Genomic DNA, 15,703 nt, shown 5'->3' on the forward strand with positions numbered 1-15,703 from the left:
TATAGGCCTAGACACTTGTGAGTTAAGTGCGTTACGATGACTATTCCTATTTATAATGTATATGAAAACATTTAAATGTCATAACGCTATTGCAGTGAGCCTCAATACAGTCACATTTGCACATGCCCAATACCAAACAGTGAAGTAAACCTCCAGTAACAAACCAAGTTTCCAATGGCTCATATGTAACTTGACACAAAAGTCATACCAGCAGCCCTCTTTTTTCGCAAAGGCAGCCAGTCAATAGAGACAATTTTTAAAAATATCTTTGGAATTTGTTCTAATGGAAAAACACCTGGACGTAGTGAACTATGTTTTATTCAGTGTTGTTGTCTCCAATTTTCAATCGTAAATATACCTGTTTTCACATTTTTTCTAATCTATGTCCATAAAAAATAACTTTTGAGAGGCATAATTGTAATCTTCAGGGCTACAGATGGGAACTCCCCTTTTTCGCTACTGCCCTGCTCAAAGAGACAATTAATGCAATGTTACAGGATAAAGAAAAGATATGTCATATGCTTCTCTTAAGAGAGAATTTGTATTTCTGTGAAAGCAATTGATATTTGAACCATTTCCTAGTTTTCTTTTGAATAATTAAAATCAGTTTGGGAGCCCAGTATTTGTGAAGTTTGAATGGCATTAGAGAGTCGCCAATTGGCATTGCTTGGTAGTTCTACTATTTGTTTCAGTTTGGAGTTGGGGAATATTTTCGTATTCTTGGAGAAGCTGTTCTAAAATATGTCATCCATTTCACATTTTCCCTTCTTAAGCTGATATTTCTATGCAATACAAAAATAAATAAATAAAACACTGGGACTACAGGATGGCCATAATATCAGAAAATTGGCTCTCCGCCAAATTAACCAGGAAGCGGCAAGGATGTAGCCTTTTTTTTTTCCAATCTGAATTTAATATCTGGCTCATTTTTAGGCATAATTTCTACCCTAAATTGAGTTATTTTCATTCAAAAGAACCTGATACTATTGGCATTCTCTTTTTTATAGACTATACTCAGCTCTGCAAATGTTTGCTCTCTAATTATAGCTCGCTTCAATACCTGGATTAAAGAATGAGAAATTATACCAGGGACTTATCCTATACTGTACGTGGATTTCATGCCTAAAAGAATTTTCATTCTGTGACTATTGTTTAGAAGTTGTTCTGCTTGATTTTTACTTAGAAGACATAAAGTCTTTAAGTTGGAATAGGCCTGTGCATTATTACAAGTTACAGTCTGTATGACACCATAATACCTGAGCACATGGTTCTGTTAATTCAACATAATATTGTATAATATATCATCTAGATATTTAGGTTTTGTTACTGAACAATAATAACACAGAATAGTGTTGAATCATTGGTTTTCAAATTGTGTAGACACAATCTCATGGGGTCCATAGAGTACCTCTGGGGTAGGATGATGATATTGAGAGAGAGAAGGCCAGGTGGGTATTGGTGAGCCCGTCTGTATGCCAAACTTTCATCATTAGGGTTCTATATTATATTTGTCTGGAAAAAAAGATTTTTGTAGCTTGAAAAAAATATTTGAAACCAATGCACTTAAAGTTCTCTTTGTACACTCACATAATTCAGGACATCAATGACCTAGGCATAAAGAATCCCTTGTCAGTATATTTCACTAAATTATTGTTATTTGTTCATCCAAATATATAGATAAACACAATTAAAATTTTAAGTTGACAGAATTCTCAAGCCCTCTTTTGTCTTTGCTTCTCAATAAATGGGCTATCTTTATGTTTGAGATCTTTTCCTTGGACGGGGGGGGGGGGGGGGGGGGGAGGGTTATCTTTACTATAAATGAAGATGTTTCTAACAGTGAAGTTATAGTTTCTCTATCATCTTCCCTGTCTACTTTTTAAAGTAAAAGTAGGAGAATAAGAAGAACCAGAGAAAAGAACACTGGGAGAGAAAAGGAGACCTCGTTTTTTTTAGGATCACCTATTTTCATCCACAGCTACCCCTGACTACTCATTGTCTCAGTTCACCATGGACTGCTTTGTTTCTCAATAGCTTCCAAGACCTGCAATACAGGGCTAATCTAACAGTTGTCTGTACTTATGAGAAGCAGTCGACACTTTCAATATGCATATATTTTTACACAGATGCAAAACTTATTTGATACTGTATCTCTGAGTATTTTTATAGCAATGTGCTTAGGCCCCTACTTTTGGGTTCTGATACATTAATGTTAATATTAAACAAAATAACAATACAAAGAGAACTTCAACAGCCATAATTATGTGAATCGCCTTCGTTTCCATTTAAAAAATTAAAAATATAGAATGAAGGTTGACATTGAGCCTGTTGCACTGTTAGAAAGTCATGTAATTTAAATGATAGATGAGATCACCCACAGTTCAGAAGCCTTTACCATCACTTTAAGCACGACAGGGTAGCTGTAAGAGTTTTGAACTTAAACTTTTTCAATTTGTAGTTCTTTGTATTAACTATCATTATATTACATTTTTTAAGTACATTTATCTATGGACCTGTGTTTCCAAACACACACAAAAATCTCACATTCTTTAAAAAATATGTAAATAGGTAATTTAAAGAACGGAACAAATAGCAAAGCCATAAAGGGATACCTGCAGTTGGTCATTTTCGTTAGGACAGCTATGTTAAAGATCCTGAAAAGAAGCCCTGAGCAGAGCAATACTAGAAAGTTCCAGCTGATCTAGTGGCTGCCTTTATGTAAAACAATAGATCTTGTGAATATCCCTCTTTCTCTCCAGGCAGCTAGCTAGTCTGGTTAACCGAAATTGTTGAGTAATTGTTCTGTGGTTGAGAACAAAATGCTGAATTAAACTGTTCCCAGTACAATAATTGTGTGATTATAGCATTTATGTTGCTGGCCAAAGGAACAGTCATTAGGTTTGGAAGACTTACCAAAACCACAAGTACAAAAAAAAAAAAATGCAAATCACATGTAAATTGCTGTTTAATACCTATAGTGGCTTAGAAATGGAATTAAGAGTAGAACACATTTCTAGGTAAAAGAGATGGACCTGGAGATCTTGATTATACATTTAGTAAAATACTGCAGCTAGGGAGATGTTGAAAATGCAATTTGTTTTTATGTTTTCCCTTCTCTACACTATTTATATTCTGTCATGCATTTATTTCTCTCACATCTCCCCCTACCCTTTCTTCCATCCCTAGTCTCATCTTTCTTAGCCCCCTTTGTTAACGTTAATATTTTTTAACTCTGTATGCCTGTCTGAAAAGTTTTCTTTTTTTTAATTTTTTTTTCCCTACTCAGAATTATGTGGTAAAAAGAATGTACCAACCAATGGGATGTTAAGGCTAGTGCAGAAAAAGATTTAATAAGAAAACTGTCAGCAAATATATACAAAATGTCAGGTAAAAACCAGTTGCCAATAAAATTGAAATACTATTATTTCTTTTCATTCTGAACTATTATGCTTTCTATTGCTGATAACTGCATTCACTAAAACACTGGGGTTTTTCCTCCTGTTAGAGTATTCTGCAAGGTGAACCATTTACAGACCAGAATCTCTCATTAATGAATATCAGGTCTTGCTAAATACATGTGTGATATTGAGAACCACATGCAAACTTTAGGAGCAATAGCCATCCAAGGAATATTAATCATCATAAGACTAATAAAAAAACAGTAGTTTTAAAAGATGAATGACCCAATAAGAATGTGATAAGTATACCGACATTTTTCTAGATCAGTTATGAACATAATTCAAGAATGTGACTAAATGTTTTTGCAAAAGTTTTCAGAACTCTGACACATTTCTTTTCATTTTTAAAAACATGAAATAACATGTAATGAAGAATAATCCCACTGGCAGTGAGGACAATCACACAGAAGCAGAATAACTGAAGGGCTGAAAATTCTTTGTTTTGCATCTCCCTCGTCTGTAATTTGAAATATATTTAACTTCGAGATTTACACCAAACTTAGGGCTTATTTAGTTTTTCTATCTACTTACATATCAAATTGGAGAATTTACTTTCTTTATAAATTTGTGTAAAAGCTACCACAATAATTATTTAAAGTTAGTCCTCATGAGCTATTTCAAATTGATATAAATATGATTTTTATAGACATCAAAATATGCAATTATAGTTTTTGCCTGTATTATGCATGTTTTCTTTCTTTTGAAAAAGTGAGTTGAGCTCAAGAGGTCATTTTTAAAAAATGGGGATTTAATGAAAATGTTAAAGATTTTAGTTTTGTCAGAATCTATACTCATCTTGTTACATGGCATTTTATTTTACAAGATTAGATCAACTTTTACTTTCTGTACTGCTAACACCTTATCAAGTTCATTTCTAAGGTATTCTTCAAATTTTTGAAAACACTTTTATACATGCCATACATATTTTTTCAAACACTACAATGTTTTTAGTCCTTTTTGTCATTTCGGTGAACAAAATATTGTACAAAGAGCTTAAAATATGTGTTCAGAGTTTAAAAGCTTTGTGTGTGAGATTGACTTTTAAAAAACACATAGTGGCTTTAAATTTATTCTTGATTGTTTTCCCCAATAGTGCAGTCTTCGAACTGTACAGGTTTTGAATTGCTAACCACTACATGATATTAAGTAACCTCTAATTCCTGCCAACCACCCACACATTAATTAGAACAAACACAGCAGTTTTAATGATCTCACTTGTCAATGGTAAAGCACATTTAGAAAATAAAGATCTTATATCAGTAATCAAATTGTATTTTTCATAAAAATATAGACTCAATCCCCAGGTAAATATTGCAGTCTCTTCTGAAATACACCTCATAAACTTGAAGTTAGACAACACCACTCATTCAAAAAGAGAAATTGTTATTTTTGGAATCCATTTTTAAAAACTAACATTTTTCCTCCATCTAAAACCAAATACTTTCATCATAATTTTGCACAGTACTAAATCTCTGAAGTCTGTTGGGTCCTGCTTTATGGTTTAGTGTGTGGACAATTTTTATAAATGTTCTGTTTGTCTTGGAAGTGTTTATGTTCTGTAATTATTGGGTGCAGAATTCTACATATGTCCATTAGATTAAGCTTTCTCATTCTGTTGTCTAAACTACCTCTATCTTTACTATTTTTTTGTCTATATGAGCTGTTAGTAATTAAGAAAGTTGTGCTAAAATGGCTCACGATAATGAGAGTTTATTAATTCCTCTTTGCAAATCCCTCAATTTTTGCTTTGTAAATATGAGGCTCTTTTAATAGATGGATTGACTTAAGAATCATTAAATCTTCCTGTTGAACAGAAACTTTATTATTATTTCTGGAAACTCTGTATCCACAATAATCCTTTTTGTGTTAAACTCTATTTTGTATGATATTAAATTAGCTACTGTAGATTTTTTTTGTTTACCTTTTTAAATGGTTAATATTTACCTGACATGTTTTTTCATCCTTTTTCAACCTTTCTTTGTCATGATAATGCAAGTATTAATATATCTCTTTCTTGTAAACTAGAGAGAACTGGATTTTCTTAAAATTTCAATCTGTTAGTCTCTGTTTTTAAATTTATGAGCTTAGTCCACTTACAGTTATTGTGGTTAAACTTAATTCTGTTGTTTTATTCACACTTCCTATTCGTACCACATTTTGTATGTATTTGTTTTTCTGTTTTATTATTTTTAATGTATTTTCAGTTTTCTCTTATATCATGAACATTATCTACTCTATTTCCACTTTATATGGGTTGCCTTTGAGAATTTAACATATCTATTTATGGTGAAGAAAGTCTAAAACTAACAAATATTGTACTTTTCTCCTTGAATTATAGAATAATCTTATAACTCCTAACTATGAATATTTCTTTCTTGTTTTGTATGTTATTGGCTTTGGATTTAGTTCTTTTTTTAAAATCCAAATATTGGACATTATCTTCATTGAACTAAGTTTTTTAAATTTACTCACATGTGTACCAATCGCTTCACGCATTAGTCTTTCTAGGGTTCCTTTCTTTCTTTCTGAGAAACATCCTTTAGAAATTCCTTTGGTGAAGAAAATTGTGGTAGACTCTTTCTGAAAAATAAAAAATCTTTTTTTTTCATTTATTCTTCAAAATGTTTACAGGGAAAACACTGAAGTTAACAGTTGCTTTCTTTTATCTCTCCATTGACTTCTAGTACTACCATTTAGAAATTTTTTGTCAATCTAATTGTCATTCATTAACTGCTGGCTTCTGTCTGGCTGCCTTAAGATTTTTTCTGTGCCTTTGTTTTTTGCAGTTTTATTGCAAAGCATTAACTGATGTACTCTTTTATTTTTTTGAATATATATATATACATATATATCCTATTACATGTGTGGATTTATATCTTTCAAATTCAGAAAAATTCAAAATTTTTAATTTTTAGAATATTACCTAACTTTATTTATTTAGTTTTTTCTATTCTCCTAAAAAATCTGACTAGCCATTTGTTCGACCATCTCATTCTAGGCTCCATGACACTTAACTACTCTTTCATATTTTCCATCTCCTTGTCTCTGTGGACTCAAATCTGTTTCTTTATATCTCTTTTCCAGTAAGTGACTTCTGTCATCACCTGTGTCTCTTTTGCTGTCTACCTATCAAATGAGTTTTAAATTTCAGTTATTTTCATTTCTCAAGGTTCTATTCAATTTTTTAAAAAATTTTCCTGAACCTCTTGGTACTTTTTTATGTCATTAATTTCTATTCCATCTTTTACTTAAGTAAATATTTTAAGCATATTACTATATTCTTTATCTAATGATAATCCAAGACTCAGGTGACTTTGGGTGTCTAAACCTGTCGCTTCTTGAGTCAGCTTTTGCTCGTGCTGGATTATTTTTCATGTATTTGTTAATTTTTTTTGGTGAGTTTGTGTTTGGCTGAACTTAATCTGTGGGAAACCAGAATATCGAAATTGGTGATGCTTATCTACTGGACTGGATTATTCTACAGGGTTCCTCTACAGGAGGCAACACAAACCAGAGACCATTTATTTTTTATTTTGTAGCTTGGGGTTTTCACTGACCATATAGGAAGTTTAATTTGAATTACAGACCCAAGTGATGCAAGATCTGTGGCTGAATAGTGGAAATGTATTATTATCATTAGTATTTTATAGTAATAGAATGCAACCCCCCATGAAATCAGGGATTTTAATCTCTTATGTTTAACTCTAGTTTTCCAAGTAACTGGGAAAATGTCTGGTACATTGTAGACACTCTATAAGTATTTATCAAAGAATCATCATCATCATCATCATCATCATCATCATCATCATCATCATCATCAGTGGTTTTTCACCAAAGCTGTTATAGAAACATCCCAGTATGGTTTTCCTTAATTGCATTATTTTCTTTTTAAACTCATCTTTCACTAATGGTATAGTCCCCCCTTTCATTATCCTGGGTTCGAACAGGAGTCTAAGTTTAGCTTTTAGGGACCTACTGCGTCATCTAGTTTTTCAGATGTTGTTACCTATATTTGTTACCAAGTGAACCCTCATTCTCCCCACCTACTTTCAATTTACTAGTCTCCCTTTCTCCCATGTTGAATCTCCTTGGAGGCTCTGCATCAAAAAGTATGTTGGCTATCATATAACCAGGATCTACTTGTATTGTAGTAGCAGGGATTTCTAGGATATCTAATATTTAATACAGTTTTTAATATACTTTTAAAAATTATGTGTTGAAATAATTGTTTTCAAACTTTGTCAACTTTTTTTGCTATTATTAATTTTTTGATATAAGATTTATTTATAAGTATTATAGCCTTTATTTGGGTGCCTTTAAAGTATAGTGGTTAAAAGCCTAGTTTGTAGCTAGGTTGCCTGGAGGAGAGTCCCAACTCTTTAACTTGCTAGCTTTTCATTTTAGGCATGACTCAGTTTCTTCATCTGTAAAATGGGGGTGATGGAAGGGTTTTTTTGTGAGTGAAAATACAATTGTGCAAAATGAAAGAAGCTTAAGGAAACAGAATTGCTTTACATTGAGAATCACCTGTCAAATACTTGGGGTAAGGGTAGGAAGATGGATTCATATAATGAATTTTCTAATAAAACATCCATATAAAACCAGAATTATCACAATTTTGGTGACTAAAAGAAAAATGTTTTCTGATCAAGAAAGCAATCTATGTATTTAGGAAAATACCCATGGTGTTGTATAATTCATCTTTATTTAATGTCATTATGTGTAGGCAAATTATCATGCTTTTTTGCTAGAAAGTATGAGGTAAATTTGCCAAGCAGTAAAATTAGCTATACTTACATAGATTATTGCAAGTAATGTACAATTCCGTATTACTGAATGTATTTACTATGGTGTGTTGTAAGATAATCCTTCTTGAGTAGAAGATTAAAAAACTTTTTTATGAAGAACGCTGTTTTCAATGGATTGTCCAACTACAAAAATATTTCACATTTTCAGCTTAAGAAACATTGACTATGCCCTTTCTTGTAATTTCACACGTTTTATTTTCAGTGACAAATGTTCTAGTGAGTGGCTTACTGTTAAAGTGTCCTCAGATATAGAGTTAGACAAGCAACTGAATACCAAGATCTAACAGAGACTGTGAAGCAGCATCCATTATTACTCAAAGAACTTGGATTTTTCACATCCTGACGAATGAACCTAGACACCAACTTATCCCTACTATGGTTGCATTTGGACGAGATTTTTTTTTTAATTTTATTGGGGAATTAGGGGATGGGAACAGCATTGGGGAGTCGGGGAAGGGGAACAGACAAGTTGATGTCCTTTTGTTCTTCAGTCTAGTTGTGGAGGACGTTGCTTCACTGGACCATGTTAGTATTATCATTGCGCTCTTCCCGGGTGAGGCAGATCGGTTGCCGGATTCTGGACAGCTGCTCACAGCGACTCTTGGCAGCTCACACCAGCTGCCGGCTGGTCACACTGGCTTCTGGCCACACACGGTAGCTTATGGCAGCCCCACTGCAGCCTATGCCATCGCTGGTGACTCACAGCAGCCCAGCTCCAGGTCAAGCTGTTGTTCACCATATTAGCTGTAGAGGGCGGTGTCACTGGCTCTCATGTGGGATCCGAACCGGGGCCCTGCTGCTCAGAGCTGGTGTCCCAAGCCAGCTCCTAACCAATGCACCACTCAGCTGGTCTGTGGACGAGATGTTTAAAATATTATTTTTGGTTTTGTTTGAGGGAATGTTGCTGTAAGGGCTTCTTCCCACATGTATGGCATTTTTCATTATAGTCTCAGTATACTCAGCTACAAACAGATCCCCTTACATTGGCCATTCACACCAATCTAGCACCTGCTAGCTAAAAAAGTGGAAATTATGTGCTGGAACATAATGGAAAGTTTGAACAAAAGCAGTATAATCAGTAAGCAGTATAATCGGTTATTTTCTTAAATAAAAATAAGAATAATGTGCATAGTTTAAGGGTGCAACTATTTACTTGAATTTTTTAGTTAAGAGGTGTTGATTTTTGTTTTTGGAGCACATGCAAATTCATGTCTATGCATTCTTTATGTATTTTCATACCTTTCAGTCACATTGCTTTATATATTTTGCATAACTGAGATAGCTAAAAGTTCAAGTGTATTTAATGGTAAACAGTGTGTCTCTCACGTGTGGACTTTTCTAATCTTTTTTATGTGTGTATTTGCAATTTGATCATAAATAAGACCTGATTACACTTCTTGGGTTATTTCAGTGAGGACACATCAGAGTTTTTGTGTCTCTCATCTCCAAGGAATAACAAAGTATAAAAAAATATAGCCTCATTTATTTGCCATGTTTCAGGGTATTTTTTGAGGACAAATCTTGAACCCTGAATAAAAGTAAAATAAAGCCTAAGATACACTGTATAAAAGGAATTTTTAATAAACCACTTACTATTATAAGAAGAGACTAAAGCTTAAAACATGAGTAGATTTTTCTAAAATAGTAAATAGCTTTTTCAGTAATCAGTTTAATTGACGTGTATTGAGCACCTACAATGTGATAGACATTAAGCTGGGTATTGTGGATACCAATACGAGTGAGCTATGCCCTGCCTTTGAGGCATCTTGGCCATGAAGAAACACAGATAACTTCAACCTAATGAGATAATTATATGGAATACAGACAAGAGAAAGAAACATTGTTTGTTGAACACAGTGTGTGCACTCTTACCTTAGGTTTTTAGATCACCTTTTCCATTTGCCTGTAACACTTTTCCCCAGACAAATGAGAGGTTTATTATCTCACTTCTTTCAGGTCTTTATTTATGTCACCATATCATTAATTCCACATTTAAACCTGGAACCTCCATTCTAACATTTTATTTTCTTCCCTCACTCTAATTTTCCATAGTATTTGTCTGTCTTATCATTGCAATAGTTTCACATGCTATAGCACAAAGTGGACACTCAAAAACATGAATGAATATATTTTGCTTGGAAGGTTTGGGTAACCTTCATAAGTGCAGTGTCGCTTAAGCTTGGTCTTGGGGAATGAGTAGATCCTGAGTGTAAGTCAGGTGAACTTTTCAGCTACACCCCCTACTCTCTAATTTGAGAATGGGTTGAGAATAAAAGGTTTCATGTCCAGAAAGAATCATAAACCCAGTGAGGAATTGTAAACTAACACAAACAAGAAACAGAAAATATTAAAAGGCTTCATAATCTAATGCTCAGTGTGTCGACATAAGAAACGTTCAAACCTGTAGATAATTTTTTATGAGTTTATTTGAGCCAAACTGGCAACATATGCCAGTTTTCAAGTGCTCTGCAGAAATTTTGCAGCTTCTTTTATGCATTTGAAATTTAGGGAGGTAATGGAGATTACCTGGAGGTGGGAAAAACCAAGGTGGGGATTGGATTACAGGATAGTTAACAAGATTATGTGTTCTCTTGGGGGTATTGACAGTTTATTTCCAAGGTAGGTTAACCAAAATGCACCAGAACAATGGACAGGGCTGGCTTAAAACCTTTCACTGCAGAAGTTACAGGTCTTCAAGACCACATTTTGAAACGAGCAACATCACAAGATGGAAGAACCCTTGATTACTGAGTCATGGAGGCAGCCAGGAAAGCTGTCCAACTAAGGACATTGGATTTTGCATTGGATTTTGGTGATTAAAAAATAAATTTTTATTATCTTATGTAAAAAAAAAGTTATAGTCTGGGGCATGACTGACTACCCACCATAACCTGCCCAGTTGGAATTTATGATCAGATCACCCTGTGAGGTTTCCATAGAACACCTTTTATGAGTCCACAATTGTATAGAATAAATACTAGTGGTGTACTATATTTCAGCAAGAAATAAAACTATTAAAGGTCAAAGTAATTGGTAATGATTTTAGGGAACTATGAAATAAATGTTCATATATACTTTTTATGAACATCAGAGTAAAATGTTTACATTTTATTTTCAATCTTTCTTTAGTCAAATATCAAAGAATTTTACTATTTTTCAACCAAAATAGGCAACAAAGACTCATAATGTAAGATCTTTAGGATAGGGTCTATCAAGCAACTAACACAGGGTAGCAATTCCTAGGTTACATATCCTCCTGTTATATGCTACACATTACGACATTCTATTACATCTCTTTCTGATTAATTTTCAGATTATTAAAGTAATATGTGTACATATTGAAAATTTGAAAAACATTTTGTACAGAAAACATAAATCAAAATAAAATGTAATGTAAAGATGAAAATCTTAAGTCAAAATTCCACCCATACTATAAAAATCTCTTAAAACATTAAAGAATTTATCTGAGAAAGATAATTTAAATGTGACCCTTTTTATGCTAAACAAATATATGGGAATTAATTTTGTCAGAATGTTTTTGTACTCTTTATATGAACTTGTGTTTTTATTTCAGAAAATTATTTCAGTTTTGTATTATAATTGGTTAAGAAGAATCAAATAATTTAAGATCTAGACTTATTATTTTGGCTAGCTATGTGATCATGTGTAAGTCTCCAAATTATTTGTTTTTCTGTCATTTTCCTCATTATTAAAATTGGAAATGACAACACTTATCATGCTGATCTATGAAAGTTGGATATAGTATAAACTACTGTAGGACTTTATAAAAATACAAAACATTATTCTAATATGAGATATGACTTCTGGCAGTAGTGAAGTTATATATTTAAGGTAATCTTGCTCTTTTACCTCTAAATTTTTTTGCTTTGGTTATTTTTTTAATTGAGATATAAGTAGTTAACATACTATAAATTTCACTCTTTTAAAGTGTAGAATTCATTGGCTTTTAGTATAGTCACAATGTTTTGTAACCGCCACCATTAACTCTAGAAAATTTTCATCACTTCAGAAAGAAACTCCATATCTATTAGCAGTCACTCCCATTTCAACCCTCCCCACAAAGTGATAATTTTTAAGATGTAATATTTTAAGGAACTTATGTTGGACTGAAATTTATAGTGCCTGAGAAGAAATATCACTAAATCTATTAGAAGACACTGAGCAAAACATCATATAGCAGAAATGAATAAATAGTAAATTTCATTAAGTTTCTAAACATGGACTCTTGAGAAAGATCATTGAAAAATATATTTTATGTTGACCATTATATTTTATGTTCTTTAATTTACAGGTAAATGACAATTAACATAGTATTGCATGATGTAAAATGATATTGTATTACTATTTGCAAAGCCTGATCCTATTGCTGTGAACAGAGGACCATGCATCCTCATATGAACCAGGCTCTTCTGTGGTCAAGAGCCATAAGTACTACAAGTAGTTACACCTGAGAAAAAAGAGAGTTGCAGTAGAAAGAAAGACTGGGTTTTATCACGTAACAGCCATCAAGCTATCTAAAATATTGCCTTTAAGAAATAGATGAGGGGCCAGCTGAGTGGTGCGATGGTTAAGAACTGGCTTGGGACGCCAGAGGGCCCCGGTTTGGATCCCACATATGAGGGCCAGTGACACTGCCCTCCACAGCTAAGATGCTGAAAAAGAGCTCGACCTGGAGCTGGGCTGCCTTGAGTTGCCAGAGACAACAGGTGGGTTGCCATGGGCTACCGTGTGTAGCCAGCAGCCAGAATGAGCGGCCACTGGCCACTGTGAGCAGCAGTCCATAGGCCGGCAACTGATCTGCCTCACCCGGGAAGAGCGCAATGATGGTGCCAAATTGGGCCAGTGAAGCAACGTCCCACAACGAGACTGAAGAACAAAAACGACAGCGACTTGTCTGTTCCCCTTCCCCCAATTCCCCACCGCTGTTCCCATCCCCCCAATACCCCAATAAAAATCTTTTAAAAAAAAGAAATAGATGATAACAATTCTAAATAATGCATCATTTGATATATTTTAATCATTGCATTTTTAACTTCTGTCATTCAGCTCTAAATTATCCTTAGCCAATAAAATAGCTGTGTCTCTCCTCTACTCTTTCTCAACTGCTTTCTTACTTAATACTGTATTTTTGCCACCCTTAAGTTTTGATGATTATCAGCTTTTAAAGTAGAGACTCTTTTCCCCTGAGGTCAACAAATATACTTTGTTTAAGCATGTATTATATATGTAATGTCATCATTTTGACTCACATGAGTTTAATATATGTTAAAATGGTGCTTTATAAGAATGTAATGCTTAAGTTTTGAAAAGAAAGGGTACCACTAGACACGAAGAGTATTTAAGTCAAACTTGCATAGCATTAAGAATAAATTCCATTGCCTTCTAGTGACACAGGTCTTAACTCTACATTATTTGAAAGTAATCGTATCCTAGTAACAAAGCCAACAATAAACACATCATACAGAAGTAAAGATGCAATAGTGAAATGAGCCATTGAAAGGAAGAGTCAGTGACCATATAATATTTCAGTTTCTATTATATCTAGTAGCAATCTGGTTAAAAAGAAATGACAGTTGCCCTAAAGGAAATAAAGTGGAGGTATTATTGTAGTAGTAGTTTGGAAAGAAAATTGCACTGTGTCTTGACTGGATTATTTCTCAATCCTTGCAAACTATCTCCACCTCTCTGTGGTGCTACTTCTTGCTTTTTTTTTATACAAATTGAATTTGTATCATCTAAACTCATAGGGCCCAGGGGCCCTTTGGTGACAGGGAGGAGGAGGAAAAGGGGAATTAGAGAAAGAAAATGTGACAGGCAGTTTTGAAAAGAAAAGCAATTTTCCTGGTGGGTCTTCTCCTAAATAGGAGTTCTTCGACACAATATTTTGCTTCCGCAGAGCAGTCAGTCAGAATCAAGTGCTTGCGCTGTTTTGTGGGGCTTGGCACTGACAGATTTTATTTAGGAGGGGTGGGAATACAGGGGGATCGGATGTGGGGAAGTTAGTATTTTGGCTATATCAGCCCTGGAGGCAGAGTTAGCACTTGCAATGGGACAAAAGTATTTGCAGTCATCAGATAACTTTGCAGTCAGCTTCAATAGCATCACTCTTTTTTTTCAGGGTTTTTTTTCTTTTTTTCTTTTTTTTTTTTTTTTGGCAGCCAAGCTCGTAGTAGAACCATCTGTCTTTCTATTAGTATTTTTGAGGCCTGTTTTGAAGCCACTTTGCTTGGCAAAGTCACTTTCATCCTTGGAAACGATTTTTTAGAAAAGTTCTATGGCTTTTTGCCGAAGAAGAGTACTATGTAAAAAAAATCCACATGGCTGTTCATTTTTGTTCTAAAAGAATATGGCTACTTTGTCTTTGTCTGGAATCAAATGAAATTAGAGGTGATGCAACTCTGGGGTGACTTATTGGGATGTGAGAGGCTGGGACTGCAATTTTAGCCGTGTTTTTATGTTCCCATATCTCTCAATGAGCTTTTCTTTAGTCTTCCTAGTAGATTAATTGGAAGATAAATTGACTCCTCTATTCTTAATTTTAGTGTAGTTTCTTTTTTTTTTTTTTTAAGACCATTGCATTGGGTAGGATAAACTGGCAAATCGACTTTCTGTTATAATATATGAAATGAAAAATCACAGGCTATTAGTGGTCATTGAAGATCCCATGCCTCTTCCTCTAAATGGTGGAAAGCCCACTTTGTTATCCTGGTTACTCCGGTTTGGGTAATTAGAGCCTCCCTACCTAAACCCCTGTTGTAATCTCATTTGGATATTACATTCTTCATTTTCTCCTAACTGTTGTGTAGTGTCGCTGTGTGCTCCTAAACTGCTGCTGTGCTCCCCACCGAAGGTGGCTGAATTTCAGTCGTAGGTGAACTGATCCCTAAAGATGGCATGTGCTTGAACACGATTGCACCCATCAGACTAAACTCTTGAGGAACATTTGAAAAGTTTTAATGTTACATTTCATTTGTAATTGTGCTGACTTAAATCATAGCTCTTTCCCTTTGACATCTGTGTATGTGTTTTAAACAACTTTTTTACCATCACTTCCTGTTGTGCGAGCTCTCACACAACTTGCTCCTTGATATGGTGGAGTCCCTCTAACTCTTCGATTGCTGTTTTTCCCAGTCTTGTAACGCCCCCCAGGCCTGTCTTCCTGGGGGAAAACCTAATGACCATTGCTGTTCAAAAGCAACTTTGATTTCCTCGTAGCCTATGCTTGCCGATGTGCCCCCGAGTCCCATTTTCTTCTCCAACTTAAATGCTGAAATTCATCTCTGAATTTTTCTGAGAAAAATCAGAGAAAAGGGAAGACTGACAGCATCATAATTTATGTGGTCACTCCTAGGGCCTTAGCGTTTGCTATTATTACTCTTTTAATCATCCATGGTTTACTTTCTCATTTCTCACAAT

The 15,703-nt window shown here is 34.2% G+C and overlaps 1 protein-coding gene across 11 annotated transcripts in view; it reads left to right on the top strand.

The window, feature by feature from the left end:
* Positions 1–15,703, top strand: part of SOX5 (SRY-box transcription factor 5) — a 987,332-nt gene that overhangs the window by 818,183 nt on the left and 153,446 nt on the right. The gene's annotated exons all lie outside the window — the stretch shown is intronic.

This window comes from Hipposideros armiger, unplaced genomic scaffold (genome assembly GCF_001890085.2).
Source record: "Hipposideros armiger isolate ML-2016 unplaced genomic scaffold, ASM189008v1 scaffold_227, whole genome shotgun sequence".
NCBI classification, from domain to species: domain Eukaryota; kingdom Metazoa; phylum Chordata; class Mammalia; order Chiroptera; family Hipposideridae; genus Hipposideros; species Hipposideros armiger.